General features: G+C 42.7%; 1 protein-coding gene across 9 annotated transcripts in view; it reads right to left on the bottom strand.

Annotated features, from left to right (window-relative positions):
• LOC132400639 (kelch-like protein 29) overlaps positions 1–17534 on the bottom strand; it is a 436778-nt gene that overhangs the window by 382678 nt on the left and 36566 nt on the right. For 5 of the 9 annotated variants that reach the window (XM_059981820.1, XM_059981815.1, XM_059981812.1 and 2 more), the window contains one exon: positions 16539–16623. The exons of 2 other annotated variants lie outside the window; for them this stretch is intronic. The gene's annotated coding sequence lies outside the window, so the exon portion shown is untranslated. The remainder of the gene's footprint in view (positions 1–16538; positions 16624–17534) is intronic. 2 more of the 9 variants (XM_059981816.1, XM_059981817.1) reach the window with 1 other exon arrangement.

The raw sequence follows: 17534 nt of genomic DNA, 5'->3' as shown, positions 1-17534 counted from the left end.
CCTGGGCAGTTTTAGCAACAGAATCAATTTTGAAGAAATTGATATGGATTCCAGATTTACAAAGAAACCATCTAAACCACAATATATTGATTACGTTGATCTAGAGGAACACAGCAAGGTCATCCACCCCAGGTCTACAAAACAAAAGTTCGATCATAAAGTCTGATTATTTCAATTCATGAAATTGGCAAGAGGTTCTTTAGATGATGCCTGGATGAATTCCACAATTCCATTACAAACCAGCTCCAGTGACTGACATGCAAAGCTGTGTACACACAATGTAAACAGCTGCCAATTCCCCCAATTAGTAACAGCCAGTCATGCCTGTGCTCATTTGCAATTCTGACAAAGGGAAGCACAAAATTCAGCAACCTGAATTAGGCACAGAACTTTAAACAGTGAATGGGCAATTATAGTTTGGAAATTTTCTCACTGGAAAGCAATTTGCTATTGGCATACTTTACCAACAGTCTGGTGTACACCCATAATCACACAAGCAGCAAGAATGAAAAAAGTTTGCGCTTTTGAAGGAAGTTAAGGAACATTTTGAAATTAAGTATAAAATATTTGAGCATTGCAAGTAGAAAGAAAGAGGAATATTTAGGCCAAAGGGATTGCAATGATTTATATCCCATTCTAAATTTATTTCACAATTTGTAGAATAACCATATAACCATATAACAATCACAGCACGGAAACAGGCCATCTTGGCCCTCCTAGTCCGTGCCGAACCCTTAATCTCACCTAGTCCCACCTACCCGCACTCAGCCCATAACCCTCCACTCCTTTCCTGTCCATATACCTATCCAATTTTACCTTAAATGACACAACTGAACTGGCCTCTACTACTTCTACGGGAAGCTCATTCCACACAGCTATCACTCTTTGAGTAAAGAAATACCCCCTTGTGTTTCCCTTAAACTTCTGCCCCCTAACTCTCAAATCATGTCCTCTAGTTTGAATCTCCCCTACTCTCAATGGAAACAGCCTGTTCACGTCAACTCTATCTATCCCTCTCAAAATTTTAAATACCTCGATCAAATCCCCCCTCAACCTTCTACGCTCCAATGAATAGAGACTCAAACAAATCCAAAACAAGTAAATTAGTTACCAAAACAGAAATTTGTCCTTGAACTCAAAGTGAGCAATACACAACATTAATTATCATGTCAGTTGTTAAAAATGTTTTCATAGGGGCTACCATAAAAAAATCCTGTACAGTATTTAGTGATTAGTTGAGGGGATGATAGTATAGAATGCTGAGCTACAGACAATAATGAGCATCACGATGTATGATTTTTCATTGTTCAGGTGCTTCAGAGCTGAGAATGAGCAGAGCTGTGGTGAGGATGTTCCAAAACTGTAAATGAAATAAAACTACACCTGGTGATTAAGTTTCCAGGCAACAGCCTGATTTATAATATTTCTAAAGCTCGAAAATGTAAAGCATTAAGGATTGACCAGTTCAGTTTCTTTAATTAAATTATTCTGGCCCTGGATTGCCTACTTGGGCAACAAATTCACCAAAGGATACTTACAGGAAATTAGTACTTATTGCTACTAAGCAACTAAATATTACTATTATTTCAATGGGATAATAAATGTGACATTAATTGGGCAAACTTAAAACATTTATGAGCTGGCATTTCACAAGCTGAAAAATCTACACTGGTGAAGTGGAAGTAAATCTTTTCATTTGCCTATCAAATACCATAAGGCAATCATAAATGACCGATTAAAGGAATAAGTATTGCAGTAATGCATGAGGGGGAGGGAGAGGGAGGAGAACAAGCACAAAAAGGGAAAGAATTTTTGTCTTGTATCAAGGGTTCCAACCTCGGTTAATGGTAGGGGTCCATGATATAACTAAACACACTGATGAGGGAGAGGGAGGAGTGGAGAGTCCATCATCGTGCCTGACGCCGGCCCCCTAGGCCTGAGTCGATGTAGTAAGTAACATAAAAAAAATATTGTATAACGACCAGAAACACAAGCTCACTTGCTGCCTTCCATTAACAGCCATAACAGTTAGGTTAACGCCCAAGAGATTTTGTGTAAACCAGTTTCTAAGCAAAGGCATACTATAGTTGAAAGTGGATGTGCTCTTCCCTGAACCATTAAGAACTACCACAACTCAACTTTGCGGTAATTCTACTTTGCAAGGAGGCCATTTTTTGATGTTACTGAATGTTGTTTCTGCAACAGAAAAGAATGTTTCAATATAAAGGACAAGAGTTAATTTAGTGAGAAAACAGCCGCTTTGCATTAGGAAAAATGTTGGAATGAAGTCTGATAAGATCAATTTGTTTCATATGTTATAAGAGGGAAATAATGGTTGGCTAATACTTTGTTGGCTACTCGAGTAAAGTGAGGGTGAAGAGTGGATGTCTGCTCAGATTTTTCCAGAAGATTATTGTGTAGGCCCTACTCAGGAGGCTGGTGAACAAGATTACAGTATGTGGCCATGAATGTCATATGCTGATGTGGATTGAGAGCTGGTTAACAGATAGAAAATAAGATAAACAAATTAGATCTTTCTAGGCTTGACAAGTTATGACTAGCATGGCGATCAGCATTTGTCTCCTGTTATATCTGCTGATGACAGAAAACGGGGAATGTGAAAAGACACGAGGATGCAAGAAGACTTCAACAGGATATGACTAAGTGAGCGAGCAACTAAAATGGCAGCAACGGTCCTGCTGACGGGTTTCAGCCTCAAACATCAACTGTTTAGTCTTTTCCATTTGTAAGGGGGTTTCTTCTTGGTGTAATAGGGTTTCTTTTTTGTTACTGCATGTATTAATCAAAATAGCTTTTTCGTTTCGTTAAAAGTAGGAATGCTTCTTTATTATGGTAAGTGCTTTCTCTCGCAGCTTGTTTGGGTTAAAATTACTGATAACGAGAATTATATTCATTTATTAACCAATTGAGATAGAGGTTATTCTTCCCATGGGTCTGTTAAGCGAGTAGTGTTGGCGGGCTTTTGAGGAGTCGGCGCGAGGGGGCGAGAGAGAGAGGACGTGATGCTGTAAGCTGGGCAATGGAACGGACCCCGAGCGCAGGTCTGAGGCCAGGATTTTCGGCGAGGAAAGGAGACAAAGACAGACATGCCAGGGGTGCTTGGTTGATCTCTTCGGGTGGTCCTGAGCTACGAGTCGAGGAGGTCTGAGGGGATTGAATGGTGGCCAGAATACTTCGTTAATTGAGCTCCAACTGTTATGCACAAAGTGGTTTGGACTTTTATAAGTTTTGGTGCCTTTTCTTCCTAATGACTTCTTCCAGGTCAACTTTCAGGTTTTCCACTTCATTTGGACTGTCGATGGTCATCTTCAGGTTCCCTTCAAGCTTCCGCTTCCCTCTTCCAAGATCTGTCCACAAGTGCTTCACCTCCACAAACTCCCCTCTCCAGATCTCGGTTTGCTGTTACTCTTAGCCAGGCAACCTTCTTTGTCTTCCCCAACTTGTAAGTCTTCCAACTGGTTCCAGATCACTTTCTCCAGTCTCTGCGGGGAATTCGGTCTCTCTGTCGTCACTTCAAACATGATACCATAGAGACAGTCACTCACGAGCTGCGACCTTCGCCAGACCTGGCACGTGTCTAGAGAAAGCTTTAGCTCTTTAGTTCCCAGCCACTCCTGCAGCAGTCTTGCTTCAGATTCTTCTGAGGCAGATCCAAACACCAAGAGATCATCCACATACGCCAAAACTCCAAGCACCTCGTCTTCCACATGCCCTGCGGGAACGTTGCAAGGGCTCCGGATATGCCCTGTGGCATCTTTTCGGACCGGAAGAATCCTAGGGGACCTTTAATGGCCGTCTTCCCCTTGTCAGCCTCACTCATCAGGATCTGGCAACATCCACTCCTCAGATCCAGCACCTTCACACCACTCAGATAGGCCATCGCCTCTTCGGCCCTCAGGGCCATATCCTGGTCACTGACAGTGCGCCTCTTCAGCGCAATATAATCCACACACACGCTGCCTACATCTTGCACGGCTGCAGGGGCCAGTCGCCGCGACCTCTCTCTCACCGAGGAGTCTTCAGCAGTCAACTCCCCTCCCTCGTGGTATTTCAGAGCATCCACTAAGATGGTCTCACCCTCAGATACCTCCCCCAGGCCGTACCACCACCGGCTCTCGTTTGAATTCGGTATTGGCCCAATGCTGCTACACACATCCACACAAGCAGTTCGAAACTCTGGGTGCATTGACAATGTCTCCAGACAGCTCTCACCCGCCTCCTCCTGGCAGGCCCCCAGTCGCCTCCTCACCAGCAGGGTGTTGGTCCCCTCCAGAATCGAAATGCTACCTGTCTCAACAGTGTCCGGACACATCAGCATTAACGATTCACGAACCTCAGTCACCCCCACGTTGGCCTCCTAGAACTCCATTTTCTCTGACCAACGTAGCCCCTGGCACACCTCAGGCTCGCTCAGCTCACTTCCATCTAGGGCAGGGGTCGGCAACCTTTACCACTGAAAGAGCCATTTGGACCCGTTTCCCACAGAAAAGAAAACACTGGGAGCCACAAAACATTTAAAATGAAGAATGAAATAACACTGCATACAATGTTTTTTTTTGCCTTTATGCTATGTATAAACACACTATAATGTGTTGCATTTATGAAATCGATGAACTCCTGCAGAGAAAATGAAATTACATTTCTGCATGCAACAAAAATCTGTTGAACTCCGAAAAAAAGACGTTGGGTTGAAAGTTACTTTTAAGTAAAATATTCAATGTCTATTTGAGTCCTTCTTGTATTTATGAAAAACGCCGAACTTAAATTGTCCGCCAGCAGCAAACCAAAAATAACGTCAGCCTGCTGTCAACCTGAAAAATAAAAGGACTATTTCACTGAACAATGAAAAAATATGAAAATACGTAAAATAATAGGCAATTAAAACATTTATCATTCTTGGTTAATGGCTGTGCATCCTTTCCCCTGAAGAGCTGTGTTCAGCGTGTTCAGGTACGCTGTCATGTCTACCATGAAGTGTAGCTTTTCCAGCCACTCTGGCTGTTCCAGCTCAGGAAAGGTGAGCCCTTTGCTGCCCAGGAAAGTTTTCACTTCTTCCAGACACGCGACAAAGCGTTTCAGCACCTCCCCTCTTGACAGCCACCGGACTTTGTTGTGCAGCAGGAGATCAGAATATGCGCTTTCCAGCTCGTCCAGTAACAAACAGAATTGACGGTGATTTAAACTTTTTGCCATTATTTTATTGACAATCTGAATGACAACATCAATTACTTCTGTGCATTCCGGAGGAAATGTTTGAGCGCACAGTGCCTCTTGGTGCAAGATGCAGTGAAAAGTCAGCAGCTTTCTGTCCAGCGACTTCTGCAGTAAAGCCGCAAATCCCTTGCGTGCTCCTGTCATACTTGGTGCCCCATCAGTAGCTACAGACACCAGGTGGGTGGTCTTTATTCCTTTGGCTCTTAAACAATTGAAGCCAGCCTCACAGATGTACTCCTCCCGTGTTTGGCCTTTTAGAAGTATCAACTCAATGACTTCTTCCTGTGGCCTGGCAGAGTTTACATACCAGCAGAACAGCGCTATTTGTTCAATATCACCTTTGTCTTTAGACTCAGCACAGGCAATCAAGTAGGCCACAGCTGAATTGATGTCTTTAATTTGCTGTCTTGTGATGTCTTCTGCCATTTTTATGGTTCTGTCTTTGACAGTCTTTGCAGAGAGCGGCATATCCCTGATTTTCTGCACAATTTCACTCTTGTTTTTAAAGTCCGTGAATAGATGTTCTGAAATCTTAATGAAAGATTCTTTTATATATTCACCATCTGTAAACTGCTTCCTGTGACTGACTATTTCTGAGCGGCAACAAAACTAGCGTACGTAGTTGATTTTCCAGACTTCATCCACTTCTTGAAATGATTTTTGCTCAGATCAACCTTCCGCATCAGTTCCGAAATGGCTTTTTTTCTCTCATCTCCATCCGGATATTTTTGAGCAAAGGCTGCGTGTTTATTCTGGAAATGTCTTGCAACATTTGACTTTTTTTGTTTGCTAGTTTCTCATTGCATATTAAGCATACCGGTAAACCAGTCTCGTCAGCAGTGAAAGCAAAAGAATCTGCCCACGTATCATTAAACGTTCTGTTTTCTTCAGTCACTTTTCTCTTTTTAGAATTATCCATAGTTAGCCGACCTTGGATCGAAAAATTAAAGAAATCGCGCACTGGCGGGTGTCAGGCATTGGCAGTGGTGACGTATATTAATAGCGACAAAAAACACGTTTTATTTAGATTGTACAAGATCACCATAATCTTCAAATTTAGAATTATATTTCAAAAACTAACAAACTAACATAAAACACATTTTAATTAAATACTCATCATTTATTTTCCAAAGCCACAGGGAGCCACAGCACAGAGATGAAAGAGCCGCGGGTTGCCGACCCCTGGTCTAGGGGAAGCAGCCTTCAGCCCCGCCAAACTGTGTAGTCAGCTTGTGTGGATGCTGTCTGATGTCCCCATCCTGCCAAATAACAGACAGTACACCATATACAATTAAATGATTACACTTTATAGATCTTACTAGAACTAAGTGACTAATAACAATACAGTATATATTAAGGAAAAGAAAACAAAGGCGCCAAAACTTATCAAAGTCCAAACCACTTCGTGCACAACCGTTGGAGCTCAATTAATGAAGTCTTCTGACCACCATTCAATCCCCTCAGACCTCCTCGACTCGTAGCTCAGGACCACCCGAAGTGATCAACTAAGCACCCCCAGCACGTCTGTCTTCATCTCCTCTCCTCGCCGACAATCCTGGCCTCGGACCCCCGCTCGGGGTCCGTTCCATTGCCCAGCTTACAGCATCGCGTCCTCTCTCCCTCGCTCCGACTCCTCAAAAGCCCGCCAACACTACTCGCTTAACAGACCCACCAGAAGAATAACCTCTATCTCAACTGGTTAATAAATAATACAATTCTCATTACTTTAACCCAAACAAGCTGCGAGAGAAAGCACTTACCATAACAAAGAAGTATTCCTACTTTTAACAAAGAAGCCATTTTGATTAACATACGCAGTAACAAAAAGAAACCCCCTTACGCCAAGAAGAAACTTGTTTACACATAGACCTGTGACCTGCAGCATTCTGTGCACTGATTTCCAGCGTCTGCAGATTTTCTCTTGTTTGTAACTAAAATGGCAGATGGAATACAATGTGGGGAGATTGTGAGCATTATCTTCTGCAGGGAAACAAAATTGTGAATACTTTAGATTGGCAAGAGATGGGAAACGATGTTCAAGAGGGCCCATGTGCTCAAGTCACTGAGAGCTAATGTGCAGGTGCAGGAAGGCAAAGAATAAAGGCCTTTATGCAAGAGCAGTTGAGCACAATAATTATGGGACTATAATGGGACTACATTAGGACTACTGTACACAATTATGATATTTTCACCCAATTTGAATGATAGAATTGATAAATACACTGGAGGCAGTCCACTACATTGGCTCCTGGGAAGGTAAATCTGTCACACAAGCTCCAACTGCTTCCCATTTTTAGCAGCGCTGGGATGAACTTGCAATTGATGGAAGTTGCCTTGTATGGGGATTGAGAGTTGTACCATCCAAGCCAAGAACTAAAGTGTACATGCTTTAGAGGAGGGGCTACTGCACATGCTGGGCATCCACGTGTGGTCAAAATGAAAGCTTTGGCCTGAATGGGACAATTTAAAATTTACTATGCTGTGGATGTCTGTATCATAAAGTATACTGTGTCTATAGTTGAAGCACATTCTATACTGAGCTTCAGTTTGTAGCCAAGCAGGAAGGAGCATTATGCATTTAATATTTCAGTAATATTGTAGTCATTCTGTTTGATTAATTATTCTTTGTTGTATACATAATTCACTACAGATTATATGTAAAAGCATGTTGCTGCATATGCCATCATGCCACCACGTTATACATTCATATCTTGATAAAGTAAAAATGAAACTAGAGTACACAAATTTATCCCAGTGTCCCCATGATTTCCTTTCAATTAATTTCTGGAGTAACAAAACATAACATTTTCTACCCTGCTGGTCTGTACTGGCCCTGTTGTTGATTACCCTCTAAACAGAGAGCAATAGATTTCTGAATCCTACGGGAATTAAAGGATACAGGATAGTGTATAAATATGACATTTGACATATGACAAATCAGCAATGATCTTGTCGAACAGCAGAACAGTCAAGGGGCTGAATGGCCTGACCTTATTTCTTCTGTATTTGGTGTATTCAGTTTCAGTCAAGCAAAACAAAAGCACAATAAAAATTCATTAGTATTGTCAGAGAAGCAGTTTTTAATTTGATATGGTAGAAATTAATTTGCACACTTTCCTGATCTGCCTCCTTCTCAACAGCTGCTTCTCACTGCATTTGGACTTCCAACACCTACTCTTGTTGCTCGGGCAGAAGCAGAAGACAAGCTACTGAGCAATGCTTGTCCTGCTGTTACAAAACAAAACAAAAATCCCAGAATTTTTGAAGCAGCTAGAAAAGCTAACGTGCCTATTGTTATGATCCCAGCCCCCTCCTTTGTGAGAATTACAAGAGCACCCGTCGAAAGGGGGGGGGGGGGGGGTCAGTAGACCCTGTAGGAGAGAGAGGGAGAGAGAGAGAAACGTGCAAAATTGCAGGTCCCACCAGGGATACAGAATAAAGACAATGGCGACTATTGTCTCATGGAGACCACGTGAAAAGCCCTCGGGCAAGGTGGGTGGTTGAGAGAGAGATTGCATCATCCCAACCTGATTGACACCTGCGACCCCGTGAGGAAGTATAAAGGAGAGTCTCAGGGGGACAGCCCCTCAGACGCACCCAGAAGACACGAGAGAGTGGTCCCGCAGCAGCGGGAAGCCATTCTGAAGGAAGCCACGTGCGTTAGATTCCGGGATTGGAATTTGTGGCTGGAATCACAGAAAACCGCTTTTAATTAACATCGGGGAGAGGGAACCAACGCTCCCACGATTTCACGGAAGATTCATCAAGACTCGGCAAGTTCTTTCTCTTCTCCCCCCCCCCCAATCTCTCTCTCTGGGTCGCCCCACGCAAAACCCAGCGATTTTCAAAGGGCTGAGGCCTGCAGACTTTCAGAGTGACTTTTATATTTCCAACGGACAATCTATTAACCCCTAGACACCAGCAGAGCTCACTTCTTAATGATGATTATTACTATACCCATGCTTTAGATTGAATGTTGACGATGTGCACTATCTGAATGTATGTATTAACCCTACTTTTGTGTCCCTTTATAAATAAAAACGTTTGAAAATAGTGACAACAGACTTCAACAGACCTCTCTATCTTTGCTGGTAAGTTATCCAGTTACGGGATATGTAACAATTGGGTTTCTCGTCCGGGATTTGACACCAAATTGGGAGGCCAGTGAATCGGGCTTGTAAATCAAAAAAAAACTTGAATCTGGTTACGCGGGTAGCCAGACGGGAAACCAGCAAAGATGGACATGGGGGAATTTATGGAAAACCCGACGGTGGGAGCGCTAGAGGCGGCCACCAAATCAGACTTGTTAATTTTGGCGAAGGGGTTGAACCTCACAGAAGTGAGGTCGTCCATGAAAAAGTGGGAGGTACGAAGGGCCATAACCCAGTATTACATTGGGAAGAAGGTGTTTGAAGCTGAGGTATTGGGAGATATCCCTGAAGAGATACCATCAAGTGGGACGGTTCAGTTAGAGGTGGAGAAATTGAAGTTGGAACATGAAATTAAGTTAAAAGAGCTGGAAGTGGCTGAGAAAGAGAGAGAGAGAGAGAGAGAGAAAGGAACGAGAGAGAGAGGGAAAGGCAAAGGCAGCATGAAATTAACCTAAAGAAGCTAGAAGCAGAAGAGAAAGAGAAACAGAGGCAACATGACCGGGAAATTGAGAAGATGAAGAACGAATGAAGAGATCAAGGGTTAGACCAAGCAGAGCGGTTTAATGTTAGTAGGGAGTTGAGATTGGTGCTCCCGTTCGAGGAGACAGATGTCGATAGCTATTTCTTGCTTTTTGAAAAGGTGGCAGTAAATCAGAAGTGGCCAAAAGAGCAGTGGGTGGCGTTGTTACAAAGTGTGTTAAAGGGGAAGGCCCAACGAGCATATGCGGCCTTGTCCCTGGAGGAGGGAGTAGCGGAGAATTATGATGAGGTAAAAAAGTTAATTCTCTGGACTTACGAATTGGTACCCGAGGCCTATAGACAAAAGTTTAGAAATTTAAGGAAAGGGTGGAATCAAACGTATACCGAGCTAGCCCATGAGAAGGGGGTGCTCTTGGACCGTTGGTGCACCACGGAAAGAGTGGGCGAGGATTATGGGCGTTTCAGGGAGTTATTTTTGATTGAGGAATTCAAAAGTTGTGTTCCGGAGGAGATCCGGGTGTATTTGAATGAGAAGCCGGATAAGTCCATTTCAGAATTTGCTAGGTTGGCGGACGAATATGCCCTAACCCACAAGACAAAGACTCCCTCGAATAAAGGTCCCCAGAGAGACCGTGGGAACGATCGAGAAAGTCCGACGAGTGAGGCAGAGGTCCCACCGGGAGCGAGCGGTAAGGTTGAGGGGGAAAGGCAAGACGGCCAGAGGGTTCCGGGTTTGACCTGTTTTAATTGTGGAAAGGAGGGGCACATTGCATCTCGATGCTTTGCTCCGAGGAAGGAGATAGGAAGAGGGAAAGCCACAGTCCCTATCGGGTGCGCCGTGGTAATCAGCAAATCGACCAGAGAGCCAAGGGTAGACAGAGTACGAGAGGGCTCTGGGAGTTGTCTGTCACACGGAACCGTGTCTGTGACGGAGGGAGACACACCAGTTTCCATACGAATCTGGAGGGATACGGGCTCTGAATTATCCCTGGTTAGCCGTAAGGTACTAGAATTTGGTCAGGAAACGGGCATGGTAAAGGTGGAAGGAATAAATAAACGGATAGAAATGGTGCCCTTATATAAGGTCATTCTGGATTGTGAGCTGGTGTATGGATCAGTTGAAATAGGGGTGCCCTCAGAATTCCCGAGAGCTGACGTGGACATGCTGCTGGGAAACGACTTAGCAGGGGGTAAGGTTTGGTCAGCCATGCTGCCGACCTGGCGACCGGCGAGTATGGTGGGCCCGTCCCTAGCGCCCAAGGACCATCTCGCCGGCGCGGTCACTCGCAGCCTGTCGAGAGAGAGAGAGCTGTGAACGAGAGCAGTTTAAATCTGGCCAGTTTTGATTTGGCTGAGACGTCTTTGTCGACCCCGTGCCATGAGGGTTTCGAGGGTGGTAAGATGAAGAATAGTAAAGTGAAAGGGGGTAAGGGAAAGGAGATAGATCTGCCCTTAGCGAAGAGAAAGGTCCTAAAGGTAGGAGATAAAGATGAGAAACAGATAAAGCTGTTGAAAGGTCCAGAGTTGGACATGGATGATCTGTCTGGTTTGGCAGAATTGTTTGAAGAACTTGAGAGTTCTAAAGGTGTTCCCGATAATGAGAGGAGGGCAGTCCTAGATGGAACGGATACCCTTGCCTCGAAGGGGTCTGCTGAAAGGGCCGAGGAGGTTGTTTCAGCTCGCAGGGTTGCGCCTTCCCCGGATGGGAGCTGCCCAGAGAGTAACTGGGAGGATCGGGGGAGGTTAGAATTTGAAAAAGGTACGGGTGTTGAAAGCCTGGAAGAGGCCAATGTCCCGTTTGAGTGTGTCCGAGATGGGGATGCATGTGGTGCTGAACCTGGTAATGGAGCTCAGAAGAAGTCCGAGGTATCTGACCCAGTGGAACGGGGCGGCCGTCCTTGTTGGTCAGATGGACTCGGTTCAGTGGGAAAAGGGTTAACCTTGGTAACCGGGGAAAGTGTGAATTCCCCGGCGTCTGTACTCGAAGGAGTATTCAAAGTTAATGCAGAATTTAAGAATGGGGGGGGGGTGAGGATTGTTGGTGAAGGAAATGAAAAGCCTGTAGTTTCCAAATCGAAGGAAGAAATCTTAAACCTGGCAGATCGCTCACAGAGTGAGCCGGGGAATAGCGGGGCCCCCCCCACTCTATTGTTATGCCAGGATAGAGTGTGAAAAGGCTGCCTTCGACAGGCTACTTGAGTGAAGAGTTCCAATCAAACACCAATAGCCTGAAGGGGACTGATAAAAGGGCCAGCCACCTGGGTAAAATCGAAGAATTAGGTGAAAAGGGTCTAAGTTTGGGGCATGGTGTTGCAAAAATAACCCCGATGAACGAGGCTGGTGGGAGTTCACCATGAAAAATTACTCAAGTTCCCCGGGGGGGGGGCTCGCCGGAAAAGAGGTGACGGTTAATGGAGATGCCATTGTTAGACAGCCAGGCAGGTTGAACGGGTTTGCGCCAAAGCCTGTGAATACTAAAGACAGCCCTTTGGAGACCTGCCAGTTAAGTTAAACGACTGAAACGATTAGTATTCGCGTAAACTTTTGTAAATGCACCTAAGCTAAGGTCGCACCTCCTTAGTTTTGTTGCTTAGGGAAAAAAATAAATAGGTGGTTATTGAATTGAAGTCTGATGTACAGTTCGCCATGTTAAGATATTAAAGAAAGGGACACTGTAATCGTTAACTATTTAGATACTGACTTGAATGTATAACGGTAGTATTTTGTGAAAAGAAAAGCTTGTGTATTGTGTTAGATTAAAAACTCCTGTAAGACTGTGGACCACTCCGTTTTAACCGCTGGTAAAAACGTTTTTTAAGAGGGGAGGTGTTATGATCCTAGCCCCCTCCTTTGTGAGAATCGCAAGAGCACCCGTCGAAGGGGGGGGGGGGGGTCAGTAGACCCAGTAGGGGAGAGAGAGAGAGAGAGAGAGAAACGTGCAAAATTGCAGGTCCCACCAGGGATACAGAATAAAGACAACAGCGACTATTGTCTCATGGAGACCACGTGAAAAGCCCTCGGGCAAGGTGGGCTGGTTGAGAGAGAGATTGCATCATCCCAACCTGATTGACACCTGCGACCCGTGAGGAAGTATAAAGGAGAGTCTCAGGGGGACAGCCCCTCAGACGCACCCAGAAGACACGAGAGAGTGGTCCCGCAGCAGCGGGATGCCATTCTGAAGGAAGCCACGTGCGTTAGATTCCGGGATTGGAATTTGTGGCTGGAATCACAGAAAACAGCTCTTAATTAACATCGGGGAGAGGGAACCAACGCTCCCACGATTTCACGGAAGATTCATCAAGACTCAGCAAGTTCTTTCTCTTCTCCCCCCCAATCTCTCTCTCTCGGTCGCCCCACGCAAAACCCAGCGATTTTCAAAGGCCTGAGGCCTGCAGACTTTCAGAGTGACTTTTATATTTCCAACGGACAATCTATTAACCCCTAGACACCAGCAGAGCTCACTTCTTAATGATGATTATTACTATACCCACGCTTTAGATTGAATGTTGACGATGTGCACTATCTGAATGTATGTATTAACCCTACTTTTGTGTCCCTTTATAAATAAAAACGTTTGAAAATAGTGACAACAGACTTCAACAGACCTCTCTATCTTTGCTGGTAAGTTATCCAGTTACGGGATACGTAACACTATAAATAGGCCTAAAGATCCACAAACATTTCAATTGATTTTTCAGAAACTCATGATACAGATTAGGATGTTTTTAAATAAAGCTCATGAAATTTGCTTCTGTTTACCTCAGAGGACCTGTAGGCAAGTTTTAATATGAACAAATGCAGTGTACTAAATGCTGAATCTGGCAAAGGTGAGAATACAAATTTACATATTTATTAGAGTGATCTGAACAATACGGATATTTTTTGAGTCAGTATTGCATCTTGCCCTTTCAGTGTAATTCAGAATTCAGCAACTGCAATGTAAAATTCATAGATCAAAGACTGATTTCATGACTGAAAAAGTCATGCATCAGTTGAATTTCTCTCTTGTGTATTGTAGCCACATACACAAAAGGTGGATGGTAGCTGTGGCATTAAAATATAGGTCAATAGAAGAAAACAAAGCTCACTCTCAGATTTAATCTCAAAACAACATTCTTTTAAAGACAGATTAGTGATGTTTCAAACAGTCTGAAATGACTGATTTAAGGAATGGTCCCTTCAGAAAGTAATTCTCGAAAATAAAATGGAGGAAGGCAAATGGTAATATCACACAGAAAAAAAAACATTTTATATCTCAGTATTACACAATTCAGGTAGCATTTCCCACAGAGTGAAATACTTTAAATATAATTTTAATGTTTAATTTTACCCAGGAAATTTGACCAGATACTTCCAGGTGCATCAACAGCTTGATGCAATTTAAGGAGTTTGAACCACATTTGAACCATTGTTGGACACACCCAGAACAACAACTCTGATCTGCCACCAGCACCCACCCACCACCCCCCCCCCCCACCACCATCTGATTGCACTCGTTCTGCCATTTCCAGACCCACTGTCCAACCTACGTTAATCCTGGAGACACAAGAGACTGTGAATGCTGGAATCTGGAACAATAAAACAATCTGCTGGAGAAACTCAGCAGGTCAAGCAACATACATGGAAGCAAAGTTGTTGTTAGGGTCCTTGGGGACAACAAGAAGCAAGGCTTCAACTCATCTCCATTCTTCCTACAGAAGGGGGTAGGGTGAGAGAAAAAAAGAGTCCACCTGCTTCAGGACTTGTTGCTTAGGTCCATATAACACCCGGGGACCATTCTTTATACAGCACTCTCAGGACAACATTGTCTTAGTCTTGCAGCACTGACCTGGCTGGCAATGGCTCTACAGAAAAAAAGCCCAAGTTCTTCCAGCTGGCCTAACCCCATGACCTATTATCATCACCACATCCCAGTCCCCAAACATTCCAGCCAATTCTTCAAACATATCCTTTCTGTGAAAAGTACTATACCAATTCTCCTCCACCACAAATGCTAATGCTGGCTTTGTACCTCCTTCCCAAACTAGACTCTCCCACATCTCAATCGTAAATTCCCCATAGTCCACACAATAAAGGTACTCCTGCGACCCCAACATTAACCTTGCAAAAGGACAATCAAGCAAAATTCAATTAACAAAGTTCAGTCCATTCCTTTGTCATAAGCTGAATGTGAAAGCTCAGGTAATTGGTGACGTATACACTCTGACAGTAACATTTTGATGTTACTGGTGCATGGGGACTGTCTGGTCAGGGCAGTGATTAGTGTGTGCATTAACATTCATGCATACGGACTGAAATTATCAGGGTTACTGTTCTGGTCCATTCATTTTATAAAAAAACACTCAAACATCAAGATACCATTGCAGAATCCAATTAGGTTATAATGTAAATACAAGACATTTTTATTTAAACAAAATAAAAACAATGTGAACAGCGTGCTGGATAACATTACCTCTGCATGGAGGAACCATAGCAAACACATTGCAGAGCTTCTTGTTTGCCAGTGTTCATTTTCAATCTCTGTACATCTGCGACTTGAGCAATTTGAAATATTTCCACAAGCCATTTTAATAAAATATGTCAGGAAACCAGCTTTCAGTAGAAAGCTATTATTAATGGAAAATAATTTAGTAGAGAAAGAAGTTAATAATATAATTTCCTGTGTTTCATAATGAAGTTATTGGATTCCAAAGGTGGAATTATGATTTCAAATGAATTCTGGTAAAACTAGAGAGAATACCATGAAGGTAAAATTTACAAAAGAGGGAGGGGCATTTAATAAAATTGCTTGGATAATTGGCTATTTCATCTAACAAACCTGTAACAATAATAGGGTTACAATGTTGTAATCCTACCTCCAGCCTATATTTCTAGCAAGTCAATTTTCTAGCATCTAATCTCCAGATAAAAATTGATTTATTCTGATGGAAGGTAAGTAACATAAAACTCTCACCATGGCTGCTACCTAACCTCAGTACCTTCAGCATTTAAAAAAAATTGTACTACTTGTGTTTTACAAATCATATATGATTCATGGGCAGCACTGAATAAGCTGATCTTACTTGAAGCAGCATTTGGAGTGCTATAATTAGTCTTTGCACTTCTGGGTAAGGAGTGCAAAAAAGCCCAGACACGAGTGCTATGCCTGAATACACATGAGTAAGCTCTGCTGAAAGTGCATATGTGGAGACAAAACTGAATTTGGCTAGGTACTGTAATCACATATCTACATGTCACGTCACAAAACCCAACACATTAACGGTAATTTGAATGGTTCCAGAGGACAGAACCAACATCAACCAACACTTCAGGGAAGCCGAGAGGAGAAAATTAAGCAGGGATGGAGAACTATACCAAGGCAAATTCATATCATATTAGCCCTATTTTTAGTCATCATACACTGTATTACAAAGTACTTGTGCTCCCCGGGTGATTAAAACACAAATGTGACAATGCAAGTCCAAATGCTATAAAACACAAATTCAAGAAAGCAAGGCAAGAGGGAGAGGGTGGCAGGAGAAAAAGTTTTATGCAGTTTTCAACATCTTTGGATAATGGCTGTAACTTAAAAGGTGATCATTGAGAGTTTAATGTCCAAACTGAGATCTATCTCCCTCTATGTTCCCTGCACCATGGAATCACATTTGCAAATGGCTATTTCATCTAACAAACCTGTAACAACGAAGTGTAAAATGAAATGTATTTGGACAGCTGGTACTAACAAAGTTCATTGTTCAACTTGAAATGGAGAGTCCATCTGAAATGACAAATAATGGTTTTAAATATTCAATCAGCTCAGAAGACAACTGTTTTAAGCAATGAACAAGAAATACAATTTACATCCTAAAGTTGGACTATTTAATTCTTCCCATTTACAAGGATGTTTTAAGTATATATTTATATTTATTTATTCATACAGGAAGTAGGTATAAGGCAGTAATGTAGCCAGCAACCTTATATACTGTATATACAGAAGTAGTGAACACTCCCATTCAAATTTTAAAACGGTACTTAATGTCATAAATTCACTGGTAATTCTGAAACATTGGCTTTGGTTCAAGTCTATATGGAAAATGACTGCCATAATAAAGAAACTGGCCCATCTGCACGACATAAGAAAAACCTTTTCTGTGCTCAGCTTGTAAATTACTCGTTTTTAAATGACAAGAAATAAGAGATACTGCTGCATGATTCACTCAAAATAATTTTAATTCATATTTATGATTGCCAAAATAACTAAAAGGAACATAATTAATATACTAATGTGAAAGTGTGTAAAAAAACTGATACAACTCAACTCTGATGTTGATCACTTTAAATAAAGGGCCTTGAGATTGGAGCACTGTTGCACATGCAACTGACAAATGTAACTACATTGAAAATTACAAAACTGGTGAATGCTAGCTTTAATAAATACCTATTTGAAGATGAAAGCAATCAATTAGATGATGAACAGATGAAATTCTTTCAGAATCAGCATATTTCATTCAGGGGTATCAAATTAAAACATTTGAGCTTCCCATAGAAGAATATCAATGATGTATACACAAAGCCCCAATAAAGCTCTGCTATTTCCCTAATGCCCTGAGAAATATTTTGATGCAAACCTCATCAAAAGCCAGTTCTGATCTAGTACAAAGAATCCATTGAGAATGTTCTATGCTGCTC

Source organism: Hypanus sabinus, chromosome 10, assembly GCF_030144855.1.
Source record: "Hypanus sabinus isolate sHypSab1 chromosome 10, sHypSab1.hap1, whole genome shotgun sequence".
Taxonomy (NCBI): domain Eukaryota; kingdom Metazoa; phylum Chordata; class Chondrichthyes; order Myliobatiformes; family Dasyatidae; genus Hypanus; species Hypanus sabinus.
This window is presented reverse-complemented; position numbering and strand designations above follow the sequence as displayed.